The sequence below is a fragment of the Sycon ciliatum genome, chromosome 12 (assembly GCF_964019385.1).
Source record: "Sycon ciliatum chromosome 12, ocSycCili1.1, whole genome shotgun sequence".
NCBI lineage: Eukaryota > Metazoa > Porifera > Calcarea > Leucosolenida > Sycettidae > Sycon > Sycon ciliatum.
Window position 1 is genome coordinate 17,388,623 of NC_088654.1, and position 9,987 is coordinate 17,398,609.

Consider the following 9,987-nt stretch of genomic DNA (forward strand, 5'->3'; position numbering starts at 1 on the left):
AGATGGAGACTTCTACTCGGTAGCACATACTCGTATCAATAAGCTGGGAGGGAGAGCGTGGCGAGGAAAATGTTGGGATGAAAAGAGCCACATTCTCTCTCGGAAAAGGTCGTCGTTCCTACACTGGCTACACACTTGCTCTTCCCAGCTCTGCAGAGCCAGCACTAGAAGGCTAGATTTTGCATGCACGTGCGAGATTCGCATCCATAGGCAGAGTCATAGGCAGAGTCGAAATTTTTGTACTCTCGGATTTGCCGCCATCTTTACGAGTGGCCACTGCGAAACACCCGTGTACTGCTTACCCATGGCTGCATGGCCAGCGCCCTGGGGCGCTAGACGTGTGACCGGATTTCCATGTCCGCGGCAGTAGAACAGCAGAAAAATATGCTGTCATGTTCGTAGGCAATACTCATTAAATTAGTAAAAATCTATATTTAAAAACGAAAATGCTGAATCCTCACCCCCCCCCCCCCGAGGGTGTCTGCTAGTAAGAGGGTAGACCAGGTAGACCTACAGCCACTTTTCTACCTAGTGCGGTAACAGCGCACGCATTCCCGGATACACTGTACATATGTGTTTGTTCAGGAAACACAAAATAATTATTGTAAACTTTACCTGCCGATGCTGCACAATGCAGCTGGCAATTGATAGTGGCTTCTCCAACTCCACGGTCCGGTGATGGCCGCAAGGAGTCTTCACTTCCCCGCAGAACTAGCACGAGCTCGTGACAAAACGCTATACAAAATGACTAGCTCAAACACCACACAACCTTCCTGTTCCATTACCCACTGTAATCAAACAAACCAAATAAACACTGACTGCACTGCGTGGGACGACAAGTGCCTGGAAAACAAGATGCTGGAGCCAGTATTTCTGGGCGAACTCTTTGTAGTCGCGTGCGCAGGGACCTGACGAGATGGAGCAGTGGAGAGTAGACCGTGGTAGACTTGTCACAGCTGACACAAGTCATGTAAGTCCTGACACCGTCTACTACTAATGCCTATGCCCTACATGCTACATGCTTAGTTAGTAGACGGGCATGGTCATGGATACTACTGTACTAAGTAGTTAGTTTGATCTACATTTTACTGTACTTCATTCGGTCCATCGAATCGACAACAAGACCAGCGCTTCTTTCGCGTTGGACGACGCTATCTCGAGATACCGTCTCAGACACTGAGACTGATGTCGCCAAGGCCGAGCGTCACGTCACACGACTATTTCAGCGCTGCATGCGTCTCTCAGCCGGGAAGCGCCCCCGTGGGCCGTGGGGCCGTGCCCATCATCTCACACTCACAGTCTCACACTTGACTTGGCTCTAGCTGTCAAGTCTCATCACTGACATCAGCTCAGGTCGTCTACATACGTACAGACAGTCATAATCATTGTAATTATTTGTGGAGTCTACAAGCAAATCTTTTTTCTTCTTCTTTTTTTTGAGAAAGTGATGGCATCATAATCACGCGACTGCATTGTACAGACTCAGTCATGTAAATAAAAGGGGGTTTGACAACCGCTTTAGGGGTCTTCCATAAATATCGAACTTTTTCCACGAAACGAAATAATTTCGTTATGGGGTGGGAGGGGGTTAACCGGTTGACCAATTTCGTTTCAGAAAAACATTGATTCATGTACATAGCTGTTGTATATGCATGTATGTCAACATTTTTTACGTCCTGAGGGGGAGGGAGGGAGGAAGGGGTTGGGTCTAAACTAAATTAATTCGTTTGGTGAAAAAAGTTTGAATTTACGGATGACCCCTTATTCAGTTGCTATTCACTCTTCGTGCATTTGCTGGATGAAAAATTCTCTTATTAGGCCGAGTAAAAAAAAATTACTAGATGATCGTCCTTTTTTTTGGAAAAATCGGGGAGGGCGGGAGGATTTTATTTTTATTTTTTTACTTTTTACCCTCTCATGCACACAGTGTACACAACAACATCAAGGTTTTTTTTCTCTTTTTTTCTTTTTTTTTCTTTTTTTCTTTTTCTTTCTTCAGCAGATCGATACTGACGTTGTGATATACTAGTAGTATGTGGTCCATATAGTAAAGAAAGTATTAAACAAAGCGTGCACATGTTTCCTGCATCCGCGATCGGTAAAAAACCAACGATTTCGGCAAAAACTCACGATTTAAAAAATAAAATATTTCTTGGGGCGCTGACAAAAACTGGGGCGGACGGGGACGATCATCTAGCTTTTTTTTTTACTTGGCCTTAACAGTGATGTCTGATAAATATGGTGGTAAAGACACACCTGGCAATATGGCGGTAAAAACTAGGGGTGAAACGAATATACCGAATATTCGAATATTCGTTCGTTAGGCAGCATCATTGGATCCGCGCTCCAAATCCCTGACCTTCCTGCCATCGACGGATGCTCGGGATGGTTTGAAGCTCGAGTAACAGTTACTCCGCCGGTGCAGTCAGCACATTCTGCACACGGAGCTGGAGGTAAGCGAAGTGGAAGTCATTGAGCCAGCAGCCAAGCGGATACCCCCAAATGATCTCGACTTGTTCTTCGGTGGTGCTGATGATGCGGAAGTGTCAGCGTCCGTAGCCATTCAGCAAGAGGTGGAGCGATTCCTTGCAGAGGCTGCTCTTCCATCCTCTGCAGATCCGTTGGTGTGGTGGGTGCAGAATGCGTCGCGCTTTGTGTACTTGGCGAAGGTGGCACGGCAGATATTGTGCGTGACTGCTACATCCGTACCCAGCGAACGGGTCTTCTCTGCCGCCGGGCACATTGTGTCGAAGCTCCGTTCTGCTCTCGCTGCAGAGAATGTGGATGCCCTGATCTTCCTGCAGCAGAACCGGAGCCTTCAAGCCAATCAGGTGGACGTCCCAGCCAATCTCCTGCCACTCTCCACTGAGCCTGAGCCAGTCGCCCTGGATGTGGTCTTGGAAGAGGAGCTGGAGGATTCGACCCCACCTCTTCCAAACGTGTGAGGTAAAGTAGAGCCTTGCCTTGTTTGTTGGTATTACACTGTAACAGGTAGATCGGTTGTATTCTTTTCTCATACTGTTCTCTGGTTGCCTGTGTTCCTCCTTCCACTTTGATTAATTGAACTTTTCTTTGTGTTCTTCTTGTGAATTTCTCTGCGTTGTCTGCAGGTTGCTGGTTGGTGTGAACGGTACTGAGTGCAACGGTGCATGTTCGTGTGTTGTTTGCCCTTTAACCGTTCCTTTTAGCTGTTTTCTATGCACACTTGCCTGTTTGGGAGTCTCTATATTAAGTCAGACACTTGAAGTTGGAATGGTTCTGTTTCACTCCGTTGAGGTCTTCAAGTTCCGCTATTTATTATTTCTTTGGGAGTCAGGGCCCCTCTGCCCGTTCTTTTTTTGCTGATTTTGTTTGTGTGTTTATTTGTTTGGGAGTCTCTCTTCTTGTCCAGACATTTGAACAATATTGAATGACCAATGCTTCCATTCTGTGGGCAATTTTTGAACGCGTCATGAACGATGTATTCAAAAATTCCACTGTATGTTTTGCTTATACCGGGTTGTACACGAGCACACGTGTGTGAGGTGAATGTTAGAGAATGTTCGTTCGTTCGTTCGTTTTACATCAAGAACGTTCGAATACTCAAAATTTATGTTCGTTTCAGCCCTAGTAAAAACACGCCTGCCCACACACGCTCTCTAGGCTGCAAAGTTCTGGCACAGAGCTCTCCTTCTCATCACCACCACCATCAGTTCGCGCCTGGCGCCTGGTCGATGCATGGTTGGTGGTATCCGGCATAGCAGGCTGGTATATTGTATATGATAATTATATCATTATAATTATCATCGTTCTAGCTCAATTTCTTTCCCCTGTCATAGTCCTGTTTATCATGTTCAGCATAAGCGAAGTGATTATGCTGTGAAAGAGTTGCGCTGGTGGAGGTCGGTTGGAGATTCTGGAGCTCTGGAGGTGCTGGTGACTGCTCGATTTGCTTGGAGGCTGGAGAAGAAGGAGACCTTGATGAGAACGCTACTCTGCTGTTGTTTTACCGTGTTGTGTTGGGTTTTGTTCTTTTTTTCCTTTGGTTTCTTTGGTTACTGTTCATATTTTGTGTTAGCAGATTCTCACCACTTTCTGGAGTCGGGTTCTGCCCGCAGTCACCAGTCGTCACACCTCCATGTCGAGCCGACATCGCAACTCCAACTGTTGTTTCCAGTAGCGGCAATGCCCTGCTGCCAGTGCCAGCTCACGGGGAAGTGTCAGCGATGTGCTTGCAAGGCTGCTGACACCCCATGTGTTGACTGCTACCCGAGTCGCAACAACCCATCAACCTGCAGAAATAGCACTCCAGGCGTTGGGACTGGGGCGTCCTGTGGCCACAGCACTGGTGTGGGTGACGGCGCTACATGTAGTTCCGGAACTCGCGTTACCAACAGCCAGGTGGATGGTGTAGTTGTCAACGGCATTACATCTCAGGCTGCCAGTCGGGATGGTCCTGTACACAGCGCAACTATGTCTGGCGCCGACCTTCACCCAAGCGTGGATTGGCGCGATCAACCCCCTGCCTGGTTGAGAAGAGTTTACCCAAGTGAGATTTCCACGCAACGTCGAACTCGCGCTGGAGCCCGGGATGCGTGTTTAGCAGCGGCACCATCATCTTCACCAGCCAACACACAAAGCCAGGACATGCCACCGCTGGTTCCTACAGCGCCTCCAGTACACTTGGCGGTGAACCAGGACAATGCTGAGCCTAGTCCCGCTCGGGAAAGCGCCAACTCTCGATTTGCTCCTACTCCTGGAGACGAACAGGAGATACTACCAGTGCAGGGCATCGGGCGAGAGGATCAGGGACAACTCTCCATAACGTCGTGCTATGATGAGATCGTTCATTGGCGGAAGCAGTTCTTTCGTATCCCGACGGGGTCCATTGGCAAGGCTTTTGTCAATCTATTAGTTGCAGAGCTTCGACGGTTCACCGACTCTGCTGGCACTGACTGCATCGCTCTCTACCGGTTCTCCGTGCTTCCTTCCCTGATGTTGCAGTCAACCCGTAGCAATAGCAAACCAAAAGAGAATACTCTGCATTTGCAGCGGCGAATGGCATTGTGGCAAGCGGGGAATTTGACGTCATTAATGAGCGAAGGCCGCTGCCTGCAAGACTTGCTGTTTCGGCCTCGTAAGGGAGGCCGCAAGCGAGGTGAGGAAGATGAGGCTCGCCACTTCTCCGACCTCATGTGCCAGGGCCGTGTGCATGATGCACTTAGATGCCTGGATCCAGGCAGACGTGGTGAAGCGGGTGGTGTGCTGAACATCAACGATACCGTACCTCTCCGGGATGGTTCCTCTATTCCTGTCAAAGAGGCATTACTGGACAAGCATCCGGAGGCTCGGCTACCACCTTCTGAAGCCATGCTGCCTGGGGATGCCCCCGGTGTTGAAGGCATACGTTTCGATGGCCTCACTGCTGAGTTTCTGAAATCCGTGGCGATGCACTCGGAGGGATCTGCAGGTCCGTCTGGGATGGACTCGGCATGTTGGCGGCGGATGTGCTCCTCTTTTAAGGGGGCATCAACCAGTCTGTGCCAGGCTATTGCTGACCTCTCTCGTCTTCTTGCTACCCGTGTTCTTCCCGCTGAAGGCCTGGTGCCGTTTCTGTCTTGCCGGCTGATTGCCCTTGACAAGCAGCCTGGCGTACGTCCTATTGGCGTGGGCGAGGTGCTAAGGCGGATAGTATCGAAGGCTATTCTGCGCATTGCTTCCACTGACGTGGAGGCAGCCTGCGGACATCTTCAGAAATGCGCTGGATCACCAGGTGGCATTGAAGCAGCAGTGCATGCCATGCAAGACATTTACAACGAATCGTCCACTGAGGGAGTGCTGTTGGTGGATGCCAGTAACGCATTCAACAGCATAAACCGACAGGCAGCTCTGCATAACGTTCAGCGCCTCTGTCCAGCACTATCCACCATTCTTCTAAACTCCTATCAGTCGGAGGCACGTCTGTTTGTCGCTGGTGGTGGGGAGATTTCGTCAAAGGAGGGTACTACCCAGGGAGACCCGCTGTCCATGGCATTTTATGCATTGGCCACACTCCCCATCATTCGGCATTTGCAGCAGCAACACGACGCCGTTAAGCAGATTTGGTATGCGGATGACTCCAGTGGTGCTGGCAGGATGAGAGCGATTCGAGACTGGTGGACAACAATCCAGGAACACGGTCGCCTGTATGGATATTTCACCAATCCGGACAAAACCCTACTTCTCGTGAAGCCCGGATTGGAGGAGGAGGCTTCACATCTGTTTGAAGGCACCGGTGTCCGCATTGTCACCGGCAGCACTAAATATCTGGGCTCATACATCGGGGAGCCTGATGATGTTGCCAGCCAAGTGAGGGAGAGGGTTGATGATTGGTGCAAGGAGCTACGCACATTAGCAAAGTTTGCCAGCACAGAGCCTCACGCGGCTTATGCAGCTTTGACTCATGGCCTGCGGGGTCGTTGGGTCTACCTCTTTCGTACGGTTCCCATTCCGGAGGACGCAGTATCAGCGTTGGACAAGGTAATCGAAACTGAGTTCTTGCCGGCTGCAACTGGTCGAGATGCATTCACCACGGAGGATTTGGTGATGCTCAGGCTGCCGACTCGTTTCGGGGGAATGGCCATTCCACACTTTCACAGCATGAGCGGGACAGAGCGCGACGCTTCCAGAGCAATGACAGCAGCCCAGGTTAGTGAAATTCTGCAACAGAACAACACATCATGGACCAAGCAAGCACCGGAACGTGTTCGGCAAGATGCTATGACAGCCAAGAGGGATTTTGCCAGACAACGCGGCACAGCAAGTGAGGCTGAGTTCCGCCAGCTGCGGCAGTCGGCGTCGGCGGATATGTCGCGTCGTTTGGAGCATTTGTCCTCCCGAGGTGTCTCTAGCTGGCTCAACACACTGCCTATCAGAGAACACGGATATCATCTGTCGAAGGGAGATTTCAGGGATGCGGTGGCGTTGCGGTATGACTGGGCATTGGTTGATGTGCCTACTACCTGCTCTTGTGGCCAACCGTTTAGTCCGGCCCATGCCATGTGTTGCCCTACTGGTGGTTTCCCCACCATTCGGCACAATGAAGTTCGCGATATTCTTGCCGATTTACTTACTGAAGTTTGCTCGGATGTCGCTGTCGAGCCTCAGCTTGCTCCGGTTTCGGGAGAGGTGTTTCTGGCAGCCTCAACTATCACCGCCAACGATGCTCGCGCTGATATCCGGGCTCGAGGGCTGTGGACCAGGGCACAGAATGCTTTCCTGGATGTCCGGGTTTTTCATCCCGATGCTCCGTCCTATGCCACCAAACCTCTCGACAAACTGTTGGCGGAGCATGAGAGGAAGAAGAAGCTGCAGTATGCTGAGCGCATCATCAATGTGGACCGTGGGACATTTACTCCACTAGTTTTCACCACGGCCGGTTGTTGTGCGCCAGAGTGCTCCAGATTTGTTAAGCGCCTGTGTGGCCTCATTTCGAGTGGGGACACGAAGTTGTATGCCCAGACAATGACATATGTCCGGTGTCGACTGGCGTTTGCATTGTTGCGGTCGGCGATCATGTGCATCCGCGGTGCTCGATCGTCATATCACCGTCCTGTGAATGCATTGCGAGAGTTGGCAATCTCGGAGGGCCGGCTGTGAGGTTTTGGAGACGATGGTGGGCAGGACAGTGCCCTTGTATTTTCCTGGTTTTTGTTTTTTGTTTGTTTTTTTGTTTGTTTTTGTTTTTGGTGTTTTTGTTTTTTTTGTTTTTTTTGTTTTTTGTTTTTTGTTTTTTTGTTTCTCGTTTTTGCTTTTTTTCACACATACAATTGTTTTCATTTTTTGGTGTTGTGTTCTAATCATTCGCCATGCCACTGTCAATTGTGTTCTGTTTGCCCGTAAAAGTTCATCACTATTGTCAGCTTTAATTAAAAAAAAAAAAAAAAAAAAAAAAATAAGCGAAGTTGTGGATCATGCTTGCATGGTTGACTCCAACGCGTACATGCAAGTAATAATAATAATAATTCTAACATTCAGTCATGTGTAATTTGTTACATCTTATCAAGAGTATAATTATACCCCCCAGGGGGGTTATAATTATACTCTTGATAATATGTAATAAAATACACATCATGATTGTGACATGACTGAATGCAGGATGAAAATAATTATTATCATGTAGATCTACAGTGTCTGTTTCAGTACATGACGTGTACTCCTGCTATCATCAGATCATGACCGTAACTGCGTAAGATAGTTAGATCTCCAGTGCACTACACGTGTAGTGATACCCGCCACGTAACTTGGTGACAGACACAACAAAATGAGAAAAAGCAAGAACTGTTTCCCATTTAATGGGAAACAGTTCTTGCTTTTTCTCACATTGAAGTAAGTTTATTCTTGTCAGAAAATAAGGAAGGTAGAATAGTCGTTAGCGATGATGCTCAAGCATCAGTTTATTCTTCCTTGTTTTCACTGCATTCAGCGAGCACCTGATGTACATGTAAGTGCAGTGTGAACGGGGCTGTGAGTGCTTGTGAGCTTCGCACTACTACTACTACTACTAGTACTAGTATGTCTTTCTTCCGCGAGCCAGATGCCGAAACATTTCGTCGTGAATGTTGGAAAGGATATTTTGCCGAAGTACGAGCACTGTGGTGTAGCGGTGGGTACTCGGTCGAACGGCATTCGGCATTCCGTAGCGGACGTGGACGGATTTTGCCACGGAATCACAGCTCGACGACCACTAACCTGTGTACATAATCATTGCTATCTTGCCGGCCAATGGGTTTGCCTTCGACAACATTCTGTTCCGAGCGCTCGTTCTATGCAGAGAGACCGGGACAAAGCCGCGCAATTATCCCCAGTAAGTACTCATCGTGACCCACTTCTTTGTTTGATATTGATCCACCGCGCGCTGCTTGTCAACAATCACAATGTGCAGTACGAAAGTTAATGGTATTACAGGCTCTGCCCTATATATTTCAGGGAATATTTACTTTCAATTTTTTGAACTTTGGTATGAGCTCTGCGCTCAGCGCTTTTTCAGGGTATGATTTTCGGGTTGTTCTTGTCGGGTCGCAGCGTCGCTGACTATTCCATCGTCTTCAGCGTCGAAAAACTACTGGCCATGTGAAATTACAAGGTGGTGAGACGCTTTCGTCTTCCTCTACGAGCGAATTTGTCCGCGCCAGCATACCAAAGTATCGTACACGCAGTTCGAGTGACGAGGCGTGTGCACTGTACACTGTACTGTATGCACTGACTGTGCGGTCGTTCTCGATTTTCCCATCACCCCCGGCCCCATTCATTTCTGTTTCCAGCAAAAGTCCAACTAACCTTTACTTGGCGCACTTCAAATCACAATAACTCAAGAATGGCTGGGCCGATTTGAATAATACAGTCGTCGCCAAAAAAATCCGGCCAATGCCAAGTATACGCGTACATAGGTATGGTAGGTAGATCTACGCGGTACTTCATCGCGGGTTCATGCGCTGGAGAGCGGAGTGGCACATGCAGTACACTAGTCTAGGCCATTGTACTGCCACTGGACTGCACTGAACAGTCTGCGCCGCACTCTGCCTGCTGCAGTCGGGTTGAGCACTGCGCCGAGCCTGAGTCTGACTCTGAGTAAGTGTAGAAGGCGACGGTTTCAAATAGGACATACCGGTAGGTTGCAAACCGGAACGGACTCAATATTCACTTTCTCTCTTGGTATTTTGATTAGAAAACATATGTCACAGTGAGACTACGATGTGTTATAACTTATACTCCGAGCCAAAATTTCATGGCTCTGCGATGACCAGAAGAAGCGCCACACCAAGCAGGTGAGTTTTTGACGTGTTGCTTCGCACTGCGACTTGAGTTTTACGACTTTCGAAAAATCAACTTCTTGTCGCAGGTAAACAGCGGCTCGCCTCTCGCCAATAAAGCACCGCATGCCAATCAAAACTAATGGAGAAGCACACACAAGGCTTATTGTTACTCTGTACCGTCGTGGAGCGATAGCATTTACCTAATTTCAGACTA